The 16,381-nt window shown below is 58.9% G+C and overlaps 10 non-coding genes across 10 annotated transcripts; 4 read left to right on the forward strand and 6 right to left on the reverse strand.

Moving 5' to 3' along the window:
* Positions 1-4,650: 4,650 nt before the first annotated feature.
* Trnae-cuc (transfer RNA glutamic acid (anticodon CUC)) lies at positions 4,651-4,722 on the reverse strand. The gene has a single exon. It is a non-coding gene; the product is annotated as a tRNA-Glu (tRNA).
* Positions 4,723-5,199: 477 nt separating this feature from the next.
* Positions 5,200-5,271, reverse strand: Trnag-ucc (transfer RNA glycine (anticodon UCC)). Its single transcript has one exon. It is a non-coding gene; the product is annotated as a tRNA-Gly (tRNA).
* Positions 5,272-5,853: 582 nt separating this feature from the next.
* On the reverse strand, positions 5,854-5,925 carry Trnad-guc (transfer RNA aspartic acid (anticodon GUC)). Its single transcript has one exon. It is a non-coding gene; the product is annotated as a tRNA-Asp (tRNA).
* Positions 5,926-6,480: 555 nt separating this feature from the next.
* Positions 6,481-6,563, forward strand: Trnal-cag (transfer RNA leucine (anticodon CAG)). The gene has a single exon. It is a non-coding gene; the product is annotated as a tRNA-Leu (tRNA).
* Positions 6,564-7,111: 548 nt separating this feature from the next.
* Positions 7,112-7,182, forward strand: Trnag-gcc (transfer RNA glycine (anticodon GCC)). The gene has a single exon. It is a non-coding gene; the product is annotated as a tRNA-Gly (tRNA).
* A 4,933-nt stretch (positions 7,183-12,115) lies between these two features.
* On the reverse strand, positions 12,116-12,187 carry Trnae-cuc (transfer RNA glutamic acid (anticodon CUC)). Its single transcript has one exon. It is a non-coding gene; the product is annotated as a tRNA-Glu (tRNA).
* A 477-nt stretch (positions 12,188-12,664) lies between these two features.
* Positions 12,665-12,736, reverse strand: Trnag-ucc (transfer RNA glycine (anticodon UCC)). Its single transcript has one exon. It is a non-coding gene; the product is annotated as a tRNA-Gly (tRNA).
* Positions 12,737-13,318: 582 nt separating this feature from the next.
* Positions 13,319-13,390, reverse strand: Trnad-guc (transfer RNA aspartic acid (anticodon GUC)). The gene has a single exon. It is a non-coding gene; the product is annotated as a tRNA-Asp (tRNA).
* Positions 13,391-13,945: 555 nt separating this feature from the next.
* Positions 13,946-14,028, forward strand: Trnal-cag (transfer RNA leucine (anticodon CAG)). The gene has a single exon. It is a non-coding gene; the product is annotated as a tRNA-Leu (tRNA).
* Positions 14,029-14,577: 549 nt separating this feature from the next.
* Positions 14,578-14,648, forward strand: Trnag-gcc (transfer RNA glycine (anticodon GCC)). Its single transcript has one exon. It is a non-coding gene; the product is annotated as a tRNA-Gly (tRNA).
* The last annotated feature ends 1,733 nt before the right edge of the window (positions 14,649-16,381 follow it).

The raw sequence follows: 16,381 nt of genomic DNA on the forward strand, positions 1-16,381 counted from the left end.
CACCGCATACACCACATTCATCAGATTCCATTACACACGGTTGGGAGCCACCATGTGCTTGCTGGCAATTCAACTCAGGACCTCTGTAAGAGCAATTGGTGCTCTTACCCACTGAGCCATCTAAACCTGACACCACCTTCACCTACAGGCTCCCTCCCTACAGGGCTGGACATACCCCCTCCTCCTCCTCTGGGATGTGGACTTGGCTAACCAGACAACTCTCTTCTGTGTCTTCATCCTGCTAGAGCCCAACCTCACATCCTTCAGGTCCACTACTCCCTCTCTGCCCAATGGGTGGGGTGTGCTTCTGAGAGTACTCCTGCATGCACACAGACACACACAGGAAAAGGGAGAGGGACAGGGACAGGGACAGGGACAGGGGGAGGGGGAGGGGGAGGGGGAGGGATGGAAGGGGGAGGGAAAAGGGAGGGGGAGGGGGAGGAGAACTGGGAGGGGTTTGGAGAGGGAGAGAGGAGGGAGAGGGGGAGGGAGAGGGAGATGGGCAGGGAGAGAGCAGGGAGAGCTAGAGAGGGGACAGGGGGAGGGAGAGAGGAGGGAGAGGGTGGGAGGGGCAGGGGAGGGGAGGGGGAGAGGGAGGGGCAGGGGGAGAGGAAGGCGAGAGGGAGGGCGTGGGGGAGAGACAGAGACAGAGACGGATGGAGGGAGACACACACAGATATGCAACAAGGGAGACAAACAGACAGTGAAAGATACATACCCACGCATGACTTTGGGAGCACCCACTCAGAGAGAGAGACAGAGGAAGAGAGAGACAGAGAGGAAGAGAGACACACACAAAGACCACATGCAGATAGACAGAGCAAGAGAGAGGGACACACACACACACGCACACACACACATAGCACAGCCATGAGAAGCACAAGTGCCAACAGTTGATTCCATGGTCCTCCATGCCAAGCCCTGCCTCCCTTACAGGTCCCTCAATGACCCTCACTGATGGTCGCACCCAGGGTTGTTACACTGCAACTGCTGCCGCCCCAGCTGTTAATGGGGATGCCTCGGTTGGTCAGGTGTTTGTTTGTTTGTTTGTTTGCACCTGCTGCTGCTGGTGATGGTTGTCTAATGGCTGATGCTGTTTCTAATGCTGCTCCTCTTCCTGCTGCTCTTGCTGCTACTGGGTGTGCTGGTCCTGTATGGGGGTCTTGGAAAGAACAGGAGCTGAAGCACCCCAGTCCGTGCCTGGGATCAGGCTGCAGGACCCATGCCTGCCGTGCATCCCCAATCCTCAGCTGCTCTCTGGCATCCATCCCCCCTCATGCCTTCCATCCATCACAGTTTGGCTGGCTCCTGCACATTCTCAAAAGACTGGCTAGCATGAGATGCACACTGGGCACCCATGCAATTGGCACCTGTCTTTTGAGCCTTCAGGAAATAGTCCCAGGGGGGTTGGCTGCAGTATGCTGCCGGCTTGTTAAGCGTGGCTTGTTTCTCAGCTCCAGCTGAGCACCATCAATGATTTGTCCGTGCACGGGCGAGGTCTCACCTTGGTGGATCCGCTCTCCTGCTCACTACTCACGGATGATTCTCCAGCCCCGCCTGATCTGGACCACAGATTCTTGACTCAGAACCCCAAATGGCCCCAGCAGAGTCGATCAGGGACTCCCAAGATGCCCTCTGAGGGTCTGGGGAGGGGGTTGGGATCGATATAAAAACACCTTAGCGAGTCTTGCCTCCCCTCCGTCTTGTCAGCTCCATTGCTCTCCAGACGTCCTTCCAAGCTGCCTGGAAGCATCCAGCTTGAGCCTTTCCAGCCCAGAGCTCAAAGTCCCTCCACCCTCCCCAAAGAGGTACCTGCCAGGTGTGTCCCAGCAATACTCCCCACTCCTGGTACCAATATCTGTCTGAGCTAGAGTTTCTGTTCTTGGGGTCAAACACCATAACCCAAAGCAACCTTGACAAGGAAGTGCTTGTTTCACCTTAATGAAGGCTGGCTCTTCAGAAGTCCCTCCAGGAGGGAAACCCCAGGAAGGAGCACAGAGGAAGGAAGTGATGCAACAGAGGGCTTCTCCCTACAGGCTTGCTCCACCTGTTTTCCTCACAGCTCAGGACTGTCAGTGTTCTGAGCAGAGAAAGAGGGTCACTCCAAGATGGATATGCCAAAGATGCCGCCTTGCAGGCAGCAGAGAAGTCGTGCCTCAGTGACCTAACCCTCCCTGGAATAGCCAGCCACACAACAGCATATTTCTTGATCGCTACACAAAACTCGTTGGATTTCTTCCTTTTCCTTGGCAGAGGAGGCTAAAGCACGTTCCTCCTTGTCACAGAGTCCCTAGCCTTGTGTGTAGAGTTCATGAAGGAAAACAGCAGGTCCCTGCAACTTTTGTCCTTACTGGGTACAGTCATCAGTGTGCTCCTGTGTGTGTGTGTGTGTGTGTGTGTGTGTGTGTGTGTATTAATAGATAGATATAGATATATATGTATACATATCATATGTGGTTATATGTTCATATATGTGGGTATATACAAAAAGTTAATGTGTGTGTGTGAGAGAGTGTATGTTAAATGAAAGGAGAAATCACTACGTATGCTAGAACTGGACACTCATTTGTGACTACTCAGATGACTTTCTTTAATCATGCAAGGCCTTCTGGGTGTGCCAAGACTGTCTTGTGACCCAGAACTGGCTTCAAGGCTGTAAGGCTCCTTCCCCAAAACAACCACTTAGATGAGAGAAGACCATCTCGGTTTTCTGCCAAGATTGTTTCCAAGTCAAAGGATTTTCTGAGAACAAATCTCCCTTCTGTTGTCTACACAAGACACCGTGAAAAACAATGACTTCGCTGTTACCTTTCTTCTAGATTCAGGAGCATACCGGAATTCCACTGCTCCAGACCACCTGCGCAGGGGTGTCAGGTCCTTGCTGCAACTCCCCCATCCCAACACCATCCCAACCTTCAGCGAGCTGCTCCGCAGCCACTCCTGACTGCTCTGGACCCTACCGCACAGACTTTGCCTGCCTTGGAGACGTTTTTCTCAATTCAGCGTCCCTCTTCACAAGTTGAGCTGTCAACTTGACAAACCCCAAGTAGAACAGAACCGACCGTGCATCTTTGCAGGCGGCATGTGCCCCATTCCCACACTCACACCCACCCCAACCCCACGCGCCTGTTGGACACCTGCTAGGGTAGGCTGCCCCACCCCCCGACCCCCTCGCGCACACCCCGGTGTCTGTTTCGCACAGCCTTCTCTCCCTACATGGCTGCCCCGAGGCCTGCCGCACAGTCCCTTCCCGATGCCCTTTCCGACTGGTGCCCCCTGGTGCCCAGGAATCGGCCTTTGGTGGCAGGGATGGGGTGGAGTCGGGTGGGAATAAGCACTGTCTGTGCTGCCCGCAGGATCTGCTGGCACCTCTCACCATGCTACCCATTGAGGTGGAGCACAGTCCTCCGCTCAGCACTCAGGATCGGGCACTGTGCTGGCAGGGTCAGGACGGAGGCGACCGGGCAGGGCACGCATCCGCTGGGCAAAGGTTTCTTTCCCTACTCACATCCGCCACTGTGGCCAGCGACACCAGGATCCCGAGAAACAGTGGCCTTACGACCCCCCGAATATCCTCTGCTCGCCCAAACCGCTCTGGGGGCTTGCGTGGGAAATCGTGGCTCGCCTCGCACCCAATGGCGGTCCCTGTGAAGTCGGGGGGTGGGGGGGGGGCGGGAACCACACCATGAGCTTGTGGCTGTGCAGCGGACATCTGCCTCGCAATAACAACTGCCCACTAGAACCCCTTCCAACCCTGCAACCGTCCCTCTCTCCGTGCCACCACCAACACCACCATCACCAAGACCACCACCAGCACCGTATTTCATTCTCCGACATCTCCTATACATAGTCCAAAAACCCAAATATACATAATACACAGAGTTGTGTGTGTGCGCGTGCGTGTGTGTGTGTCTGTATGTGTGTGCATTGATATAGATATAAACCTATACATATCATATATGGTTATATGTTCATATATGTGGGTATATATAAAAGATTAATGCGCGCGCGTTTGTGTGTGTGTGTGTGTGTGTGTGTGTGTGTGAAGTGAATGAAATCGCTACAGATGCTTGAACTGGACGCTCATTTGTGACTATTCGGGAAAGCTGACTGGGCCCATGGGATGCGCGCGATGCATGCTCTGCATGCGATGCAGTTGCTCCATCTGAGGCAGGTGGGGCGGGCTAGCTAGAGGGTTTGTTCCAGACCTAAGAGCAGGCGAGGAGGAGGAGATGGAGTCCTGTTGAGGCTCCATGAGTGACATGAGTGGACGAGTGTTTGTAATCCGGGCGGCGTGTGAAGAAGGTCCGCTTGTGATGGGGGCGGGTGTGTAGTCTTGCTTGGTTCCAGGGTAAGCAACGAGTCTGTAGTGGAGAGGTGCAAATTTGGTGTGTGGGGGGCAGAGAGGCTGGGCCGGAGTGGTAGTGTGGGAAAGGAATGGGCAGCGTGCAGACAGGGAGAGCGTGAAGCGGGAAGACGTCTATGGGGTATCGGGTCGTGGGAGCGCGGGCGCGCGCGCGCGCGCGTGCCACGGCGCCACGCGCTAATGGTCGAGTTGTGTTGTTGGTGTGCGTTGGTGTTGGGCAAAAGTGAGCGAGGGAGAGGAGCGAGGTTTGGGGAAGTGAGGGTGCAGAGAGGAAGAAGAGAGGCTTCCCTGACCGGGAATCGAACCCGGGCCGCGGCGGTGAGAGCGCCGAATCCTAACCACTAGACCACCAGGGAGCGTCGGCCCGACGGCCCCGGCTACCCACTCCTGGAGACACCCAGACACACAGCCTCTCCGCCACCGTGGCAGACACACTGCTCGCCCGCCTGGCCGACTCGGGCGGGCTACTACAGGCCCGCCCAATGCTTAGTCCCTCCTTAGGAGGCTGGAGTTCGGCCTTGGGCGTTGGGCGTTCCGCAATCCGCGCCTCTACCTGCCCTGCCTCTTGCCCCCACCCACACCTATACCCACACCCCGACACCCACGCCCACCCCCCCACCCTCCCACCCCCCGTCTCTGCGGCCAAACAGGGTGCGACCTCACGGACTAGGCACCTCTGCCCCTGCCTCTTCTCTTCTCTTCCCGCCCGTCCCAACCTAAAAAGGTCTGGCGCTTGGGCTTCGGTCGCTAGCGCAGCCTGGCGACAAGCACAAGCTCAGAGGCGCCTGGCAGGGTCCCCCAGGGCTCGGGACCTTGGCAAAACGTGGGCAGCCTGCGTTGGCCGGGAATCGAACCCGGGTCAACTGCTTGGAAGGCAGCTATGCTCACCACTATACCACCAACGCTGCACCGCTGGGACGGCGCCCACACGACGCCGCCGACTGACAGACTGACTCCGGACAGCGCCCAGCGCCTTCTACCACGACGCCTACCGCTGACTTCCCTCCCTGCGCACGCCCGCGTGGCCCGAACCCCGACCACACCCACGGCTCCGCCGCTCCGCGCTTTTCCTCGCCGTCTCACGCGCGCTTCCCGCTTCGCGCTTAGCGCACTCGCACGCACACGCCTTTCCTCTGGGGCGCTCTCGCCTCCTGCCTGCTGCCAGCCAGCGCCCCCGGGGCCACCACCCAGACAGGCCTGGCACACCGCTCAAGCCCAGAGAGGCGCACGCCGCCCGTTCGGGCACACGCGGAGCCCACCGCGGTTGGGGTTGGGATGGGAGGGCTCGCCAGGGCCGGACGGGGAGCGTGTTGGCAGGCCCCAGGCGCTGGGCGAGCGGCCAGAAAAAGGGTTTGAGAGCTCCGGGGCGGCTTTGCTGGAGGACACCGTGCTGGGCTGGATCGTCTGGGTCTGCGTGTGGGGCTGGGGTTGGGGTGGGAGGGTCAGTACCCCGCGGGCCGCCTGTCTTTCCAAAAAGGACGCTACGTCTCCCCGTCGGGGAATCGAACCCCGGTCTCCCGCGTGACAGGCGGGGATACTCACCACTATACTAACGAGGACAACGCCGACTACCACGCACCGTCGCCCGACCGTCTACGACGACACACACGACCCACAACCTCCGTCTCATCCAACGCCCACCTCTTCTTCTACACTCCACCGCAACCCATAAGCCCCCGGGACCCGGCGACAACAGCAGGACCACGACCCGCAGCCCTGGGGGACCGTGCGGCTGGACCCCTGCCGCCCCGCCGGGCTGGAGACCCGGCCTCTGAGCGCTGACGCCTGGCTGCCGGCATCACTCGCCGACGGCATCACCAGAGGCTGGCGCCACACACCTGGTCCTGCGGGCCTGCCTGCCTGCTGGGCTGCGGGCATCCGGACCGGACCGGGACCCGGAGGGACTCTGGCGCCTGGCAGAGTCTCCACGTCGACGCGCTGGCAACGGGCGAGGCGGAGCAGGCTTGAGTTGGGCGGGCTAGGCCCGCAGCTTGAGCACCCAGACGCGGCCGGCCCCACGCCAGCCCGGGCGCCCCTGCGCGTCGAGTCCGCATGCGGGCGCGCGCGTGGGCGCCGGACGCCTGCCAGGCGAGTGACCTGGAGCCCAAACCGCCGTCAGGATGGCCGAGCGGTCTAAGGCGCTGCGTTCAGGTCGCAGTCTCCCCTGGAGGCGTGGGTTCGAATCCCACTCCTGACAGCCTCGCCTTTTGCCACCCCAACTCCACCGCACCGCACCGCCCCGCACCGCACCCCAACCCACACACCGCATCTCTTGCCTCCATCCTCAACCTCTCCAGCGCCTCCACGCTCCTCGCCTCCCAAACTTGGTGCCACAGATCTGGATCTGTCGGGGTTCACCCCAGGACCTCAGCTCGGGGACCGGACTCTCCTACCCTCTGGCGCGGCCTCCCCTGACCGGTGCATCCATCCATCCATCCATGCATGCATCCTTCCTTCCATGCACGCATCCTTCCATCCACCCACCAACCAATCCAACCAAAACCAACCGTCCGTGAATCCATCCATGTATGCCCCCACCCATCCACGCACCTCTCCATCCATGAATCCACGCATGCATGCACGCACGCATGCCTCCATGAATCCATACATCCATGCATGCATGCATCATTTCCGGCCCAGGCTCTGTCGGGGGGGGGGGGGGGAGGAGGAAACGTGTGCTAATGGGTCTTGGGTCCTGGCAGGAAGCACAGGCTGAGAGTTCATCAGGTGATGCCTGTAGACAGGGCATGGGTGGTTCAGTGGTAGAATTCTCGCCTGCCACGCGGGAGGCCCGGGTTCGATTCCCGGCCCATGCAGAGTCCAGTCCCTTTTGGTCTTCACGCCCACAGGGACACTTGGCACACACACTCTGGCCTGCAAGCCTCGCCTCTCTTCATTCTCACAACAACTACCTAGAGGCTCCTTCCAATCACTTGACACACTCAGCCTACCCACTCGCCTGCAGCAACAGCAAACACCACCACCACCACCACCACCACCACCTTCTTATGCTTTCCCCTCTCCAATCTCCTCTTCTTCTTCAAGGATTTATATATTTGTTTCCTGCAGGTACACTCTCCCTCTCTTTAGAAACAACAGAAGACACCGCATACACCACATTCATCAGATTCCATTACACACGGTTGGGAGCCACCATGTGCTTGCTGGCAATTCAACTCAGGACCTCTGTAAGAGCAATTGGTGCTCTTACCCACTGAGCCATCTAAACCTGACACCACCTTCACCTACAGGCTCCCTCCCTACAGGGCTGGACATACCCCCTCCTCCTCCTCTGGGATGTGGACTTGGCTAACCAGACAACTCTCTTCTGTGTCTTCATCCTGCTAGAGCCCAACCTCACATCCTTCAGGTCCACTACTCCCTCTCTGCCCAATGGGTGGGGTGTGCTTCTGAGAGTACTCCTGCATGCACACAGACACACACAGGAAAAGGGAGAGGGACAGGGACAGGGACAGGGACAGGGGGAGGGGGAGGGGGAGGGGGAGGGATGGAAGGGGGAGGGAAAAGGGAGGGGGAGGGGGAGGAGAACTGGGAGGGGTTTGGAGAGGGAGAGAGGAGGGAGAGGGGGAGGGAGAGGGAGATGGGCAGGGAGAGAGCAGGGAGAGCTAGAGAGGGGACAGGGGGAGGGAGAGAGGAGGGAGAGGGTGGGAGGGGCAGGGGAGGGGAGGGGGAGAGGGAGGGGCAGGGGGAGAGGAAGGCGAGAGGGAGGGCGTGGGGGAGAGACAGAGACAGAGACGGATGGAGGGAGACACACACAGATATGCAACAAGGGAGACAAACAGACAGTGAAAGATACATACCCACGCATGACTTTGGGAGCACCCACTCAGAGAGAGAGACAGAGGAAGAGAGAGACAGAGAGGAAGAGAGACACACACAAAGACCACATGCAGATAGACAGAGCAAGAGAGAGGGACACACACACACACGCACACACACACATAGCACAGCCATGAGAAGCACAAGTGCCAACAGTTGATTCCATGGTCCTCCATGCCAAGCCCTGCCTCCCTTACAGGTCCCTCAATGACCCTCACTGATGGTCGCACCCAGGGTTGTTACACTGCAACTGCTGCCGCCCCAGCTGTTAATGGGGATGCCTCGGTTGGTCAGGTGTTTGTTTGTTTGTTTGTTTGCACCTGCTGCTGCTGGTGATGGTTGTCTAATGGCTGATGCTGTTTCTAATGCTGCTCCTCTTCCTGCTGCTCTTGCTGCTACTGGGTGTGCTGGTCCTGTATGGGGGTCTTGGAAAGAACAGGAGCTGAAGCACCCCAGTCCGTGCCTGGGATCAGGCTGCAGGACCCATGCCTGCCGTGCATCCCCAATCCTCAGCTGCTCTCTGGCATCCATCCCCCCTCATGCCTTCCATCCATCACAGTTTGGCTGGCTCCTGCACATTCTCAAAAGACTGGCTAGCATGAGATGCACACTGGGCACCCATGCAATTGGCACCTGTCTTTTGAGCCTTCAGGAAATAGTCCCAGGGGGGTTGGCTGCAGTATGCTGCCGGCTTGTTAAGCGTGGCTTGTTTCTCAGCTCCAGCTGAGCACCATCAATGATTTGTCCGTGCACGGGCGAGGTCTCACCTTGGTGGATCCGCTCTCCTGCTCACTACTCACGGATGATTCTCCAGCCCCGCCTGATCTGGACCACAGATTCTTGACTCAGAACCCCAAATGGCCCCAGCAGAGTCGATCAGGGACTCCCAAGATGCCCTCTGAGGGTCTGGGGAGGGGGTTGGGATCGATATAAAAACACCTTAGCGAGTCTTGCCTCCCCTCCGTCTTGTCAGCTCCATTGCTCTCCAGACGTCCTTCCAAGCTGCCTGGAAGCATCCAGCTTGAGCCTTTCCAGCCCAGAGCTCAAAGTCCCTCCACCCTCCCCAAAGAGGTACCTGCCAGGTGTGTCCCAGCAATACTCCCCACTCCTGGTACCAATATCTGTCTGAGCTAGAGTTTCTGTTCTTGGGGTCAAACACCATAACCCAAAGCAACCTTGACAAGGAAGTGCTTGTTTCACCTTAATGAAGGCTGGCTCTTCAGAAGTCCCTCCAGGAGGGAAACCCCAGGAAGGAGCACAGAGGAAGGAAGTGATGCAACAGAGGGCTTCTCCCTACAGGCTTGCTCCACCTGTTTTCCTCACAGCTCAGGACTGTCAGTGTTCTGAGCAGAGAAAGAGGGTCACTCCAAGATGGATATGCCAAAGATGCCGCCTTGCAGGCAGCAGAGAAGTCGTGCCTCAGTGACCTAACCCTCCCTGGAATAGCCAGCCACACAACAGCATATTTCTTGATCGCTACACAAAACTCGTTGGATTTCTTCCTTTTCCTTGGCAGAGGAGGCTAAAGCACGTTCCTCCTTGTCACAGAGTCCCTAGCCTTGTGTGTAGAGTTCATGAAGGAAAACAGCAGGTCCCTGCAACTTTTGTCCTTACTGGGTACAGTCATCAGTGTGCTCCTGTGTGTGTGTGTGTGTGTGTGTGTGTGTGTGTGTGTGTGTATTAATAGATAGATATAGATATATATGTATACATATCATATGTGGTTATATGTTCATATATGTGGGTATATACAAAAAGTTAATGTGTGTGTGTGTGAGAGTGTATGTTAAATGAAAGGAGAAATCACTACGTATGCTAGAACTGGACACTCATTTGTGACTACTCAGATGACTTTCTTTAATCATGCAAGGCCTTCTGGGTGTGCCAAGACTGTCTTGTGACCCAGAACTGGCTTCAAGGCTGTAAGGCTCCTTCCCCAAAACAACCACTTAGATGAGAGAAGACCATCTCGGTTTTCTGCCAAGATTGTTTCCAAGTCAAAGGATTTTCTGAGAACAAATCTCCCTTCTGTTGTCTACACAAGACACCGTGAAAAACAATGACTTCGCTGTTACCTTTCTTCTAGATTCAGGAGCATACCGGAATTCCACTGCTCCAGACCACCTGCGCAGGGGTGTCAGGTCCTTGCTGCAACTCCCCCATCCCAACACCATCCCAACCTTCAGCGAGCTGCTCCGCAGCCACTCCTGACTGCTCTGGACCCTACCGCACAGACTTTGCCTGCCTTGGAGACGTTTTTCTCAATTCAGCGTCCCTCTTCACAAGTTGAGCTGTCAACTTGACAAACCCCAAGTAGAACAGAACCGACCGTGCATCTTTGCAGGCGGCATGTGCCCCATTCCCACACTCACACCCACCCCAACCCCACGCGCCTGTTGGACACCTGCTAGGGTAGGCTGCCCCACCCCCCGACCCCCTCGCGCACACCCCGGTGTCTGTTTCGCACAGCCTTCTCTCCCTACATGGCTGCCCCGAGGCCTGCCGCACAGTCCCTTCCCGATGCCCTTTCCGACTGGTGCCCCCTGGTGCCCAGGAATCGGCCTTTGGTGGCAGGGATGGGGTGGAGTCGGGTGGGAATAAGCACTGTCTGTGCTGCCCGCAGGATCTGCTGGCACCTCTCACCATGCTACCCATTGAGGTGGAGCACAGTCCTCCGCTCAGCACTCAGGATCGGGCACTGTGCTGGCAGGGTCAGGACGGAGGCGACCGGGCAGGGCACGCATCCGCTGGGCAAAGGTTTCTTTCCCTACTCACATCCGCCACTGTGGCCAGCGACACCAGGATCCCGAGAAACAGTGGCCTTACGACCCCCCGAATATCCTCTGCTCGCCCAAACCGCTCTGGGGGCTTGCGTGGGAAATCGTGGCTCGCCTCGCACCCAATGGCGGTCCCTGTGAAGTCGGGGGGTGGGGGGGGGGCGGGAACCACACCATGAGCTTGTGGCTGTGCAGCGGACATCTGCCTCGCAATAACAACTGCCCACTAGAACCCCTTCCAACCCTGCAACCGTCCCTCTCTCCGTGCCACCACCAACACCACCATCACCAAGACCACCACCAGCACCGTATTTCATTCTCCGACATCTCCTATACATAGTCCAAAAACCCAAATATACATAATACACAGAGTTGTGTGTGTGCGCGTGCGTGTGTGTGTGTCTGTATGTGTGTGCATTGATATAGATATAAACCTATACATATCATATATGGTTATATGTTCATATATGTGGGTATATATAAAAGATTAATGCGCGCGCGTTTGTGTGTGTGTGTGTGTGTGTGTGTGTGTGTGTGTGAAGTGAATGAAATCGCTACAGATGCTTGAACTGGACGCTCATTTGTGACTATTCGGGAAAGCTGACTGGGCCCATGGGATGCGCGCGATGCATGCTCTGCATGCGATGCAGTTGCTCCATCTGAGGCAGGTGGGGCGGGCTAGCTAGAGGGTTTGTTCCAGACCTAAGAGCAGGCGAGGAGGAGGAGATGGAGTCCTGTTGAGGCTCCATGAGTGACATGAGTGGACGAGTGTTTGTAATCCGGGCGGCGTGTGAAGAAGGTCCGCTTGTGATGGGGGCGGGTGTGTAGTCTTGCTTGGTTCCAGGGTAAGCAACGAGTCTGTAGTGGAGAGGTGCAAATTTGGTGTGTGGGGGGCAGAGAGGCTGGGCCGGAGTGGTAGTGTGGGAAAGGAATGGGCAGCGTGCAGACAGGGAGAGCGTGAAGCGGGAAGACGTCTATGGGGTATCGGGTCGTGGGAGCGCGCGCGCGTGCCACGGCGCCACGCGCTAATGGTCGAGTTGTGTTGTTGGTGTGCGTTGGTGTTGGGCAAAAGTGAGCGAGGGAGAGGAGCGAGGTTTGGGGAAGTGAGGGTGCAGAGAGGAAGAAGAGAGGCTTCCCTGACCGGGAATCGAACCCGGGCCGCGGCGGTGAGAGCGCCGAATCCTAACCACTAGACCACCAGGGAGCGTCGGCCCGACGGCCCCGGCTACCCACTCCTGGAGACACCCAGACACACAGCCTCTCCGCCACCGTGGCAGACACACTGCTCGCCCGCCTGGCCGACTCGGGCGGGCTACTACAGGCCCGCCCAATGCTTAGTCCCTCCTTAGGAGGCTGGAGTTCGGCCTTGGGCGTTGGGCGTTCCGCAATCCGCGCCTCTACCTGCCCTGCCTCTTGCCCCCACCCACACCTATACCCACACCCCGACACCCACGCCCACCCCCCCACCCTCCCACCCCCCGTCTCTGCGGCCAAACAGGGTGCGACCTCACGGACTAGGCACCTCTGCCCCTGCCTCTTCTCTTCTCTTCCCGCCCGTCCCAACCTAAAAAGGTCTGGCGCTTGGGCTTCGGTCGCTAGCGCAGCCTGGCGACAAGCACAAGCTCAGAGGCGCCTGGCAGGGTCCCCCAGGGCTCGGGACCTTGGCAAAACGTGGGCAGCCTGCGTTGGCCGGGAATCGAACCCGGGTCAACTGCTTGGAAGGCAGCTATGCTCACCACTATACCACCAACGCTGCACCGCTGGGACGGCGCCCACACGACGCCGCCGACTGACAGACTGACTCCGGACAGCGCCCAGCGCCTTCTACCACGACGCCTACCGCTGACTTCCCTCCCTGCGCACGCCCGCGTGGCCCGAACCCCGACCACACCCACGGCTCCGCCGCTCCGCGCTTTTCCTCGCCGTCTCACGCGCGCTTCCCGCTTCGCGCTTAGCGCACTCGCACGCACACGCCTTTCCTCTGGGGCGCTCTCGCCTCCTGCCTGCTGCCAGCCAGCGCCCCCGGGGCCACCACCCAGACAGGCCTGGCACACCGCTCAAGCCCAGAGAGGCGCACGCCGCCCGTTCGGGCACACGCGGAGCCCACCGCGGTTGGGGTTGGGATGGGAGGGCTCGCCAGGGCCGGACGGGGAGCGTGTTGGCAGGCCCCAGGCGCTGGGCGAGCGGCCAGAAAAAGGGTTTGAGAGCTCCGGGGCGGCTTTGCTGGAGGACACCGTGCTGGGCTGGATCGTCTGGGTCTGCGTGTGGGGCTGGGGTTGGGGTGGGAGGGTCAGTACCCCGCGGGCCGCCTGTCTTTCCAAAAAGGACGCTACGTCTCCCCGTCGGGGAATCGAACCCCGGTCTCCCGCGTGACAGGCGGGGATACTCACCACTATACTAACGAGGACAACGCCGACTACCACGCACCGTCGCCCGACCGTCTACGACGACACACACGACCCACAACCTCCGTCTCATCCAACGCCCACCTCTTCTTCTACACTCCACCGCAACCCATAAGCCCCCGGGACCCGGCGACAACAGCAGGACCACGACCCGCAGCCCTGGGGGACCGTGCGGCTGGACCCCTGCCGCCCCGCCGGGCTGGAGACCCGGCCTCTGAGCGCTGACGCCTGGCTGCCGGCATCACTCGCCGACGGCATCACCAGAGGCTGGCGCCACACACCTGGTCCTGCGGGCCTGCCTGCCTGCTGGGCTGCGGGCATCCGGACCGGACCGGGACCCGGAGGGACTCTGGCGCCTGGCAGAGTCTCCACGTCGACGCGCTGGCAACGGGCGAGGCGGAGCAGGCTTGAGTTGGGCGGGCTAGGCCCGCAGCTTGAGCACCCAGACGCGGCCGGCCCCACGCCAGCCCGGGCGCCCCTGCGCGTCGAGTCCGCATGCGGGCGCGCGCGTGGGCGCCGGACGCCTGCCAGGCGAGTGACCTGGAGCCCAAACCGCCGTCAGGATGGCCGAGCGGTCTAAGGCGCTGCGTTCAGGTCGCAGTCTCCCCTGGAGGCGTGGGTTCGAATCCCACTCCTGACAGCCTCGCCTTTTGCCACCCCAACTCCACCGCACCGCACCGCCCCGCACCGCACCCCAACCCACACACCGCATCTCTTGCCTCCATCCTCAACCTCTCCAGCGCCTCCACGCTCCTCGCCTCCCAAACTTGGTGCCACAGATCTGGATCTGTCGGGGTTCACCCCAGGACCTCAGCTCGGGGACCGGACTCTCCTACCCTCTGGCGCGGCCTCCCCTGACCGGTGCATCCATCCATCCATCCATGCATGCATCCTTCCTTCCATGCACGCATCCTTCCATCCACCCACCAACCAATCCAACCAAAACCAACCGTCCGTGAATCCATCCATGTATGCCCCCACCCATCCACGCACCTCTCCATCCATGAATCCACGCATGCATGCACGCACGCATGCCTCCATGAATCCATACATCCATGCATGCATGCATCATTTCCGGCCCAGGCTCTGTCGGGGGGGGGGGGGGGGAGGAGGAAACGTGTGCTAATGGGTCTTGGGTCCTGGCAGGAAGCACAGGCTGAGAGTTCATCAGGTGATGCCTGTAGACAGGGCATGGGTGGTTCAGTGGTAGAATTCTCGCCTGCCACGCGGGAGGCCCGGGTTCGATTCCCGGCCCATGCAGAGTCCAGTCCCTTTTGGTCTTCACGCCCACAGGGACACTTGGCACACACACTCTGGCCTGCAAGCCTCGCCTCTCTTCATTCTCACAACAACTACCTAGAGGCTCCTTCCAATCACTTGACACACTCAGCCTACCCACTCGCCTGCAGCAACAGCAAACACCACCACCACCACCACCACCACCACCTTCTTATGCTTTCCCCTCTCCAATCTCCTCTTCTTCTTCAAGGATTTATATATTTGTTTCCTGCAGGTACACTCTCCCTCTCTTTAGAAACAACAGAAGACACCGCATACACCACATTCATCAGATTCCATTACACACGGTTGGGAGCCACCATGTGCTTGCTGGCAATTCAACTCAGGACCTCTGTAAGAGCAATTGGTGCTCTTACCCACTGAGCCATCTAAACCTGACACCACCTTCACCTACAGGCTCCCTCCCTACAGGGCTGGACATACCCCCTCCTCCTCCTCTGGGATGTGGACTTGGCTAACCAGACAACTCTCTTCTGTGTCTTCATCCTGCTAGAGCCCAACCTCACATCCTTCAGGTCCACTACTCCCTCTCTGCCCAATGGGTGGGGTGTGCTTCTGAGAGTACTCCTGCATGCACACAGACACACACAGGAAAAGGGAGAGGGACAGGGACAGGGACAGGGACAGGGGGAGGGGGAGGGGGAGGGGGAGGGGGAGGGAGAGGGGGAGGGATGGAAGGGGGAGGGAAAAGGGAGGGGGAGGGGGAGGAGAACTGGGAGGGGTTTGGAGAGGGAGAGAGGAGGGAGAGGGGGAGGGAGAGGGAGATGGGCAGGGAGAGAGCAGGGAGAGCTAGAGAGGGGACAGGGGGAGGGAGAGAGGAGGGAGAGGGTGGGAGGGGCAGGGGAGGGGAGGGGGAGAGGGAGGGGCAGGGGGAGAGGAAGGCGAGAGGGAGGGCGTGGGGGAGAGACAGAGACAGAGACGGATGGAGGGAGACACACACAGATATGCAACAAGGGAGACAAACAGACAGTGAAAGATACATACCCACGCATGACTTTGGGAGCACCCACTCAGAGAGAGAGACAGAGGAAGAGAGAGACAGAGAGGAAGAGAGACACACACAAAGACCACATGCAGATAGACAGAGCAAGAGAGAGGGACACACACACACACGCACACACACACATAGCACAGCCATGAGAAGCACAAGTGCCAACAGTTGATTCCATGGTCCTCCATGCCAAGCCCTGCCTCCCTTACAGGTCCCTCAATGACCCTCACTGATGGTCGCACCCAGGGTTGTTACACTGCAACTGCTGCCGCCCCAGCTGTTAATGGGGATGCCTCGGTTGGTCAGGTGTTTGTTTGTTTGTTTGTTTGCACCTGCTGCTGCTGGTGATGGTTGTCTAATGGCTGATGCTGTTTCTAATGCTGCTCCTCTTCCTGCTGCTCTTGCTGCTACTGGGTGTGCTGGTCCTGTATGGGGGTCTTGGAAAGAACAGGAGCTGAAGCACCCCAGTCCGTGCCTGGGATCAGGCTGCAGGACCCATGCCTGCCGTGCATCCCCAATCCTCAGCTGCTCTCTGGCATCCATCCCCCCTCATGCCTTCCATCCATCACAGTTTGGCTGGCTCCTGCACATTCTCAAAAGACTGGCTAGCATGAGATGCACACTGGGCACCCATGCAATTGGCACCTGTCTTTTGAGCCTTCAGGAAATAGTCCCAGGGGGGTTGGCTGCAGTATGCTGCCGG

Source organism: Mus caroli, unplaced genomic scaffold, assembly GCF_978045245.1.
Source record: "Mus caroli unplaced genomic scaffold, Mus_caroli_1 scaffold_1, whole genome shotgun sequence".
Taxonomy (NCBI): Eukaryota; Metazoa; Chordata; class Mammalia; order Rodentia; family Muridae; genus Mus; species Mus caroli.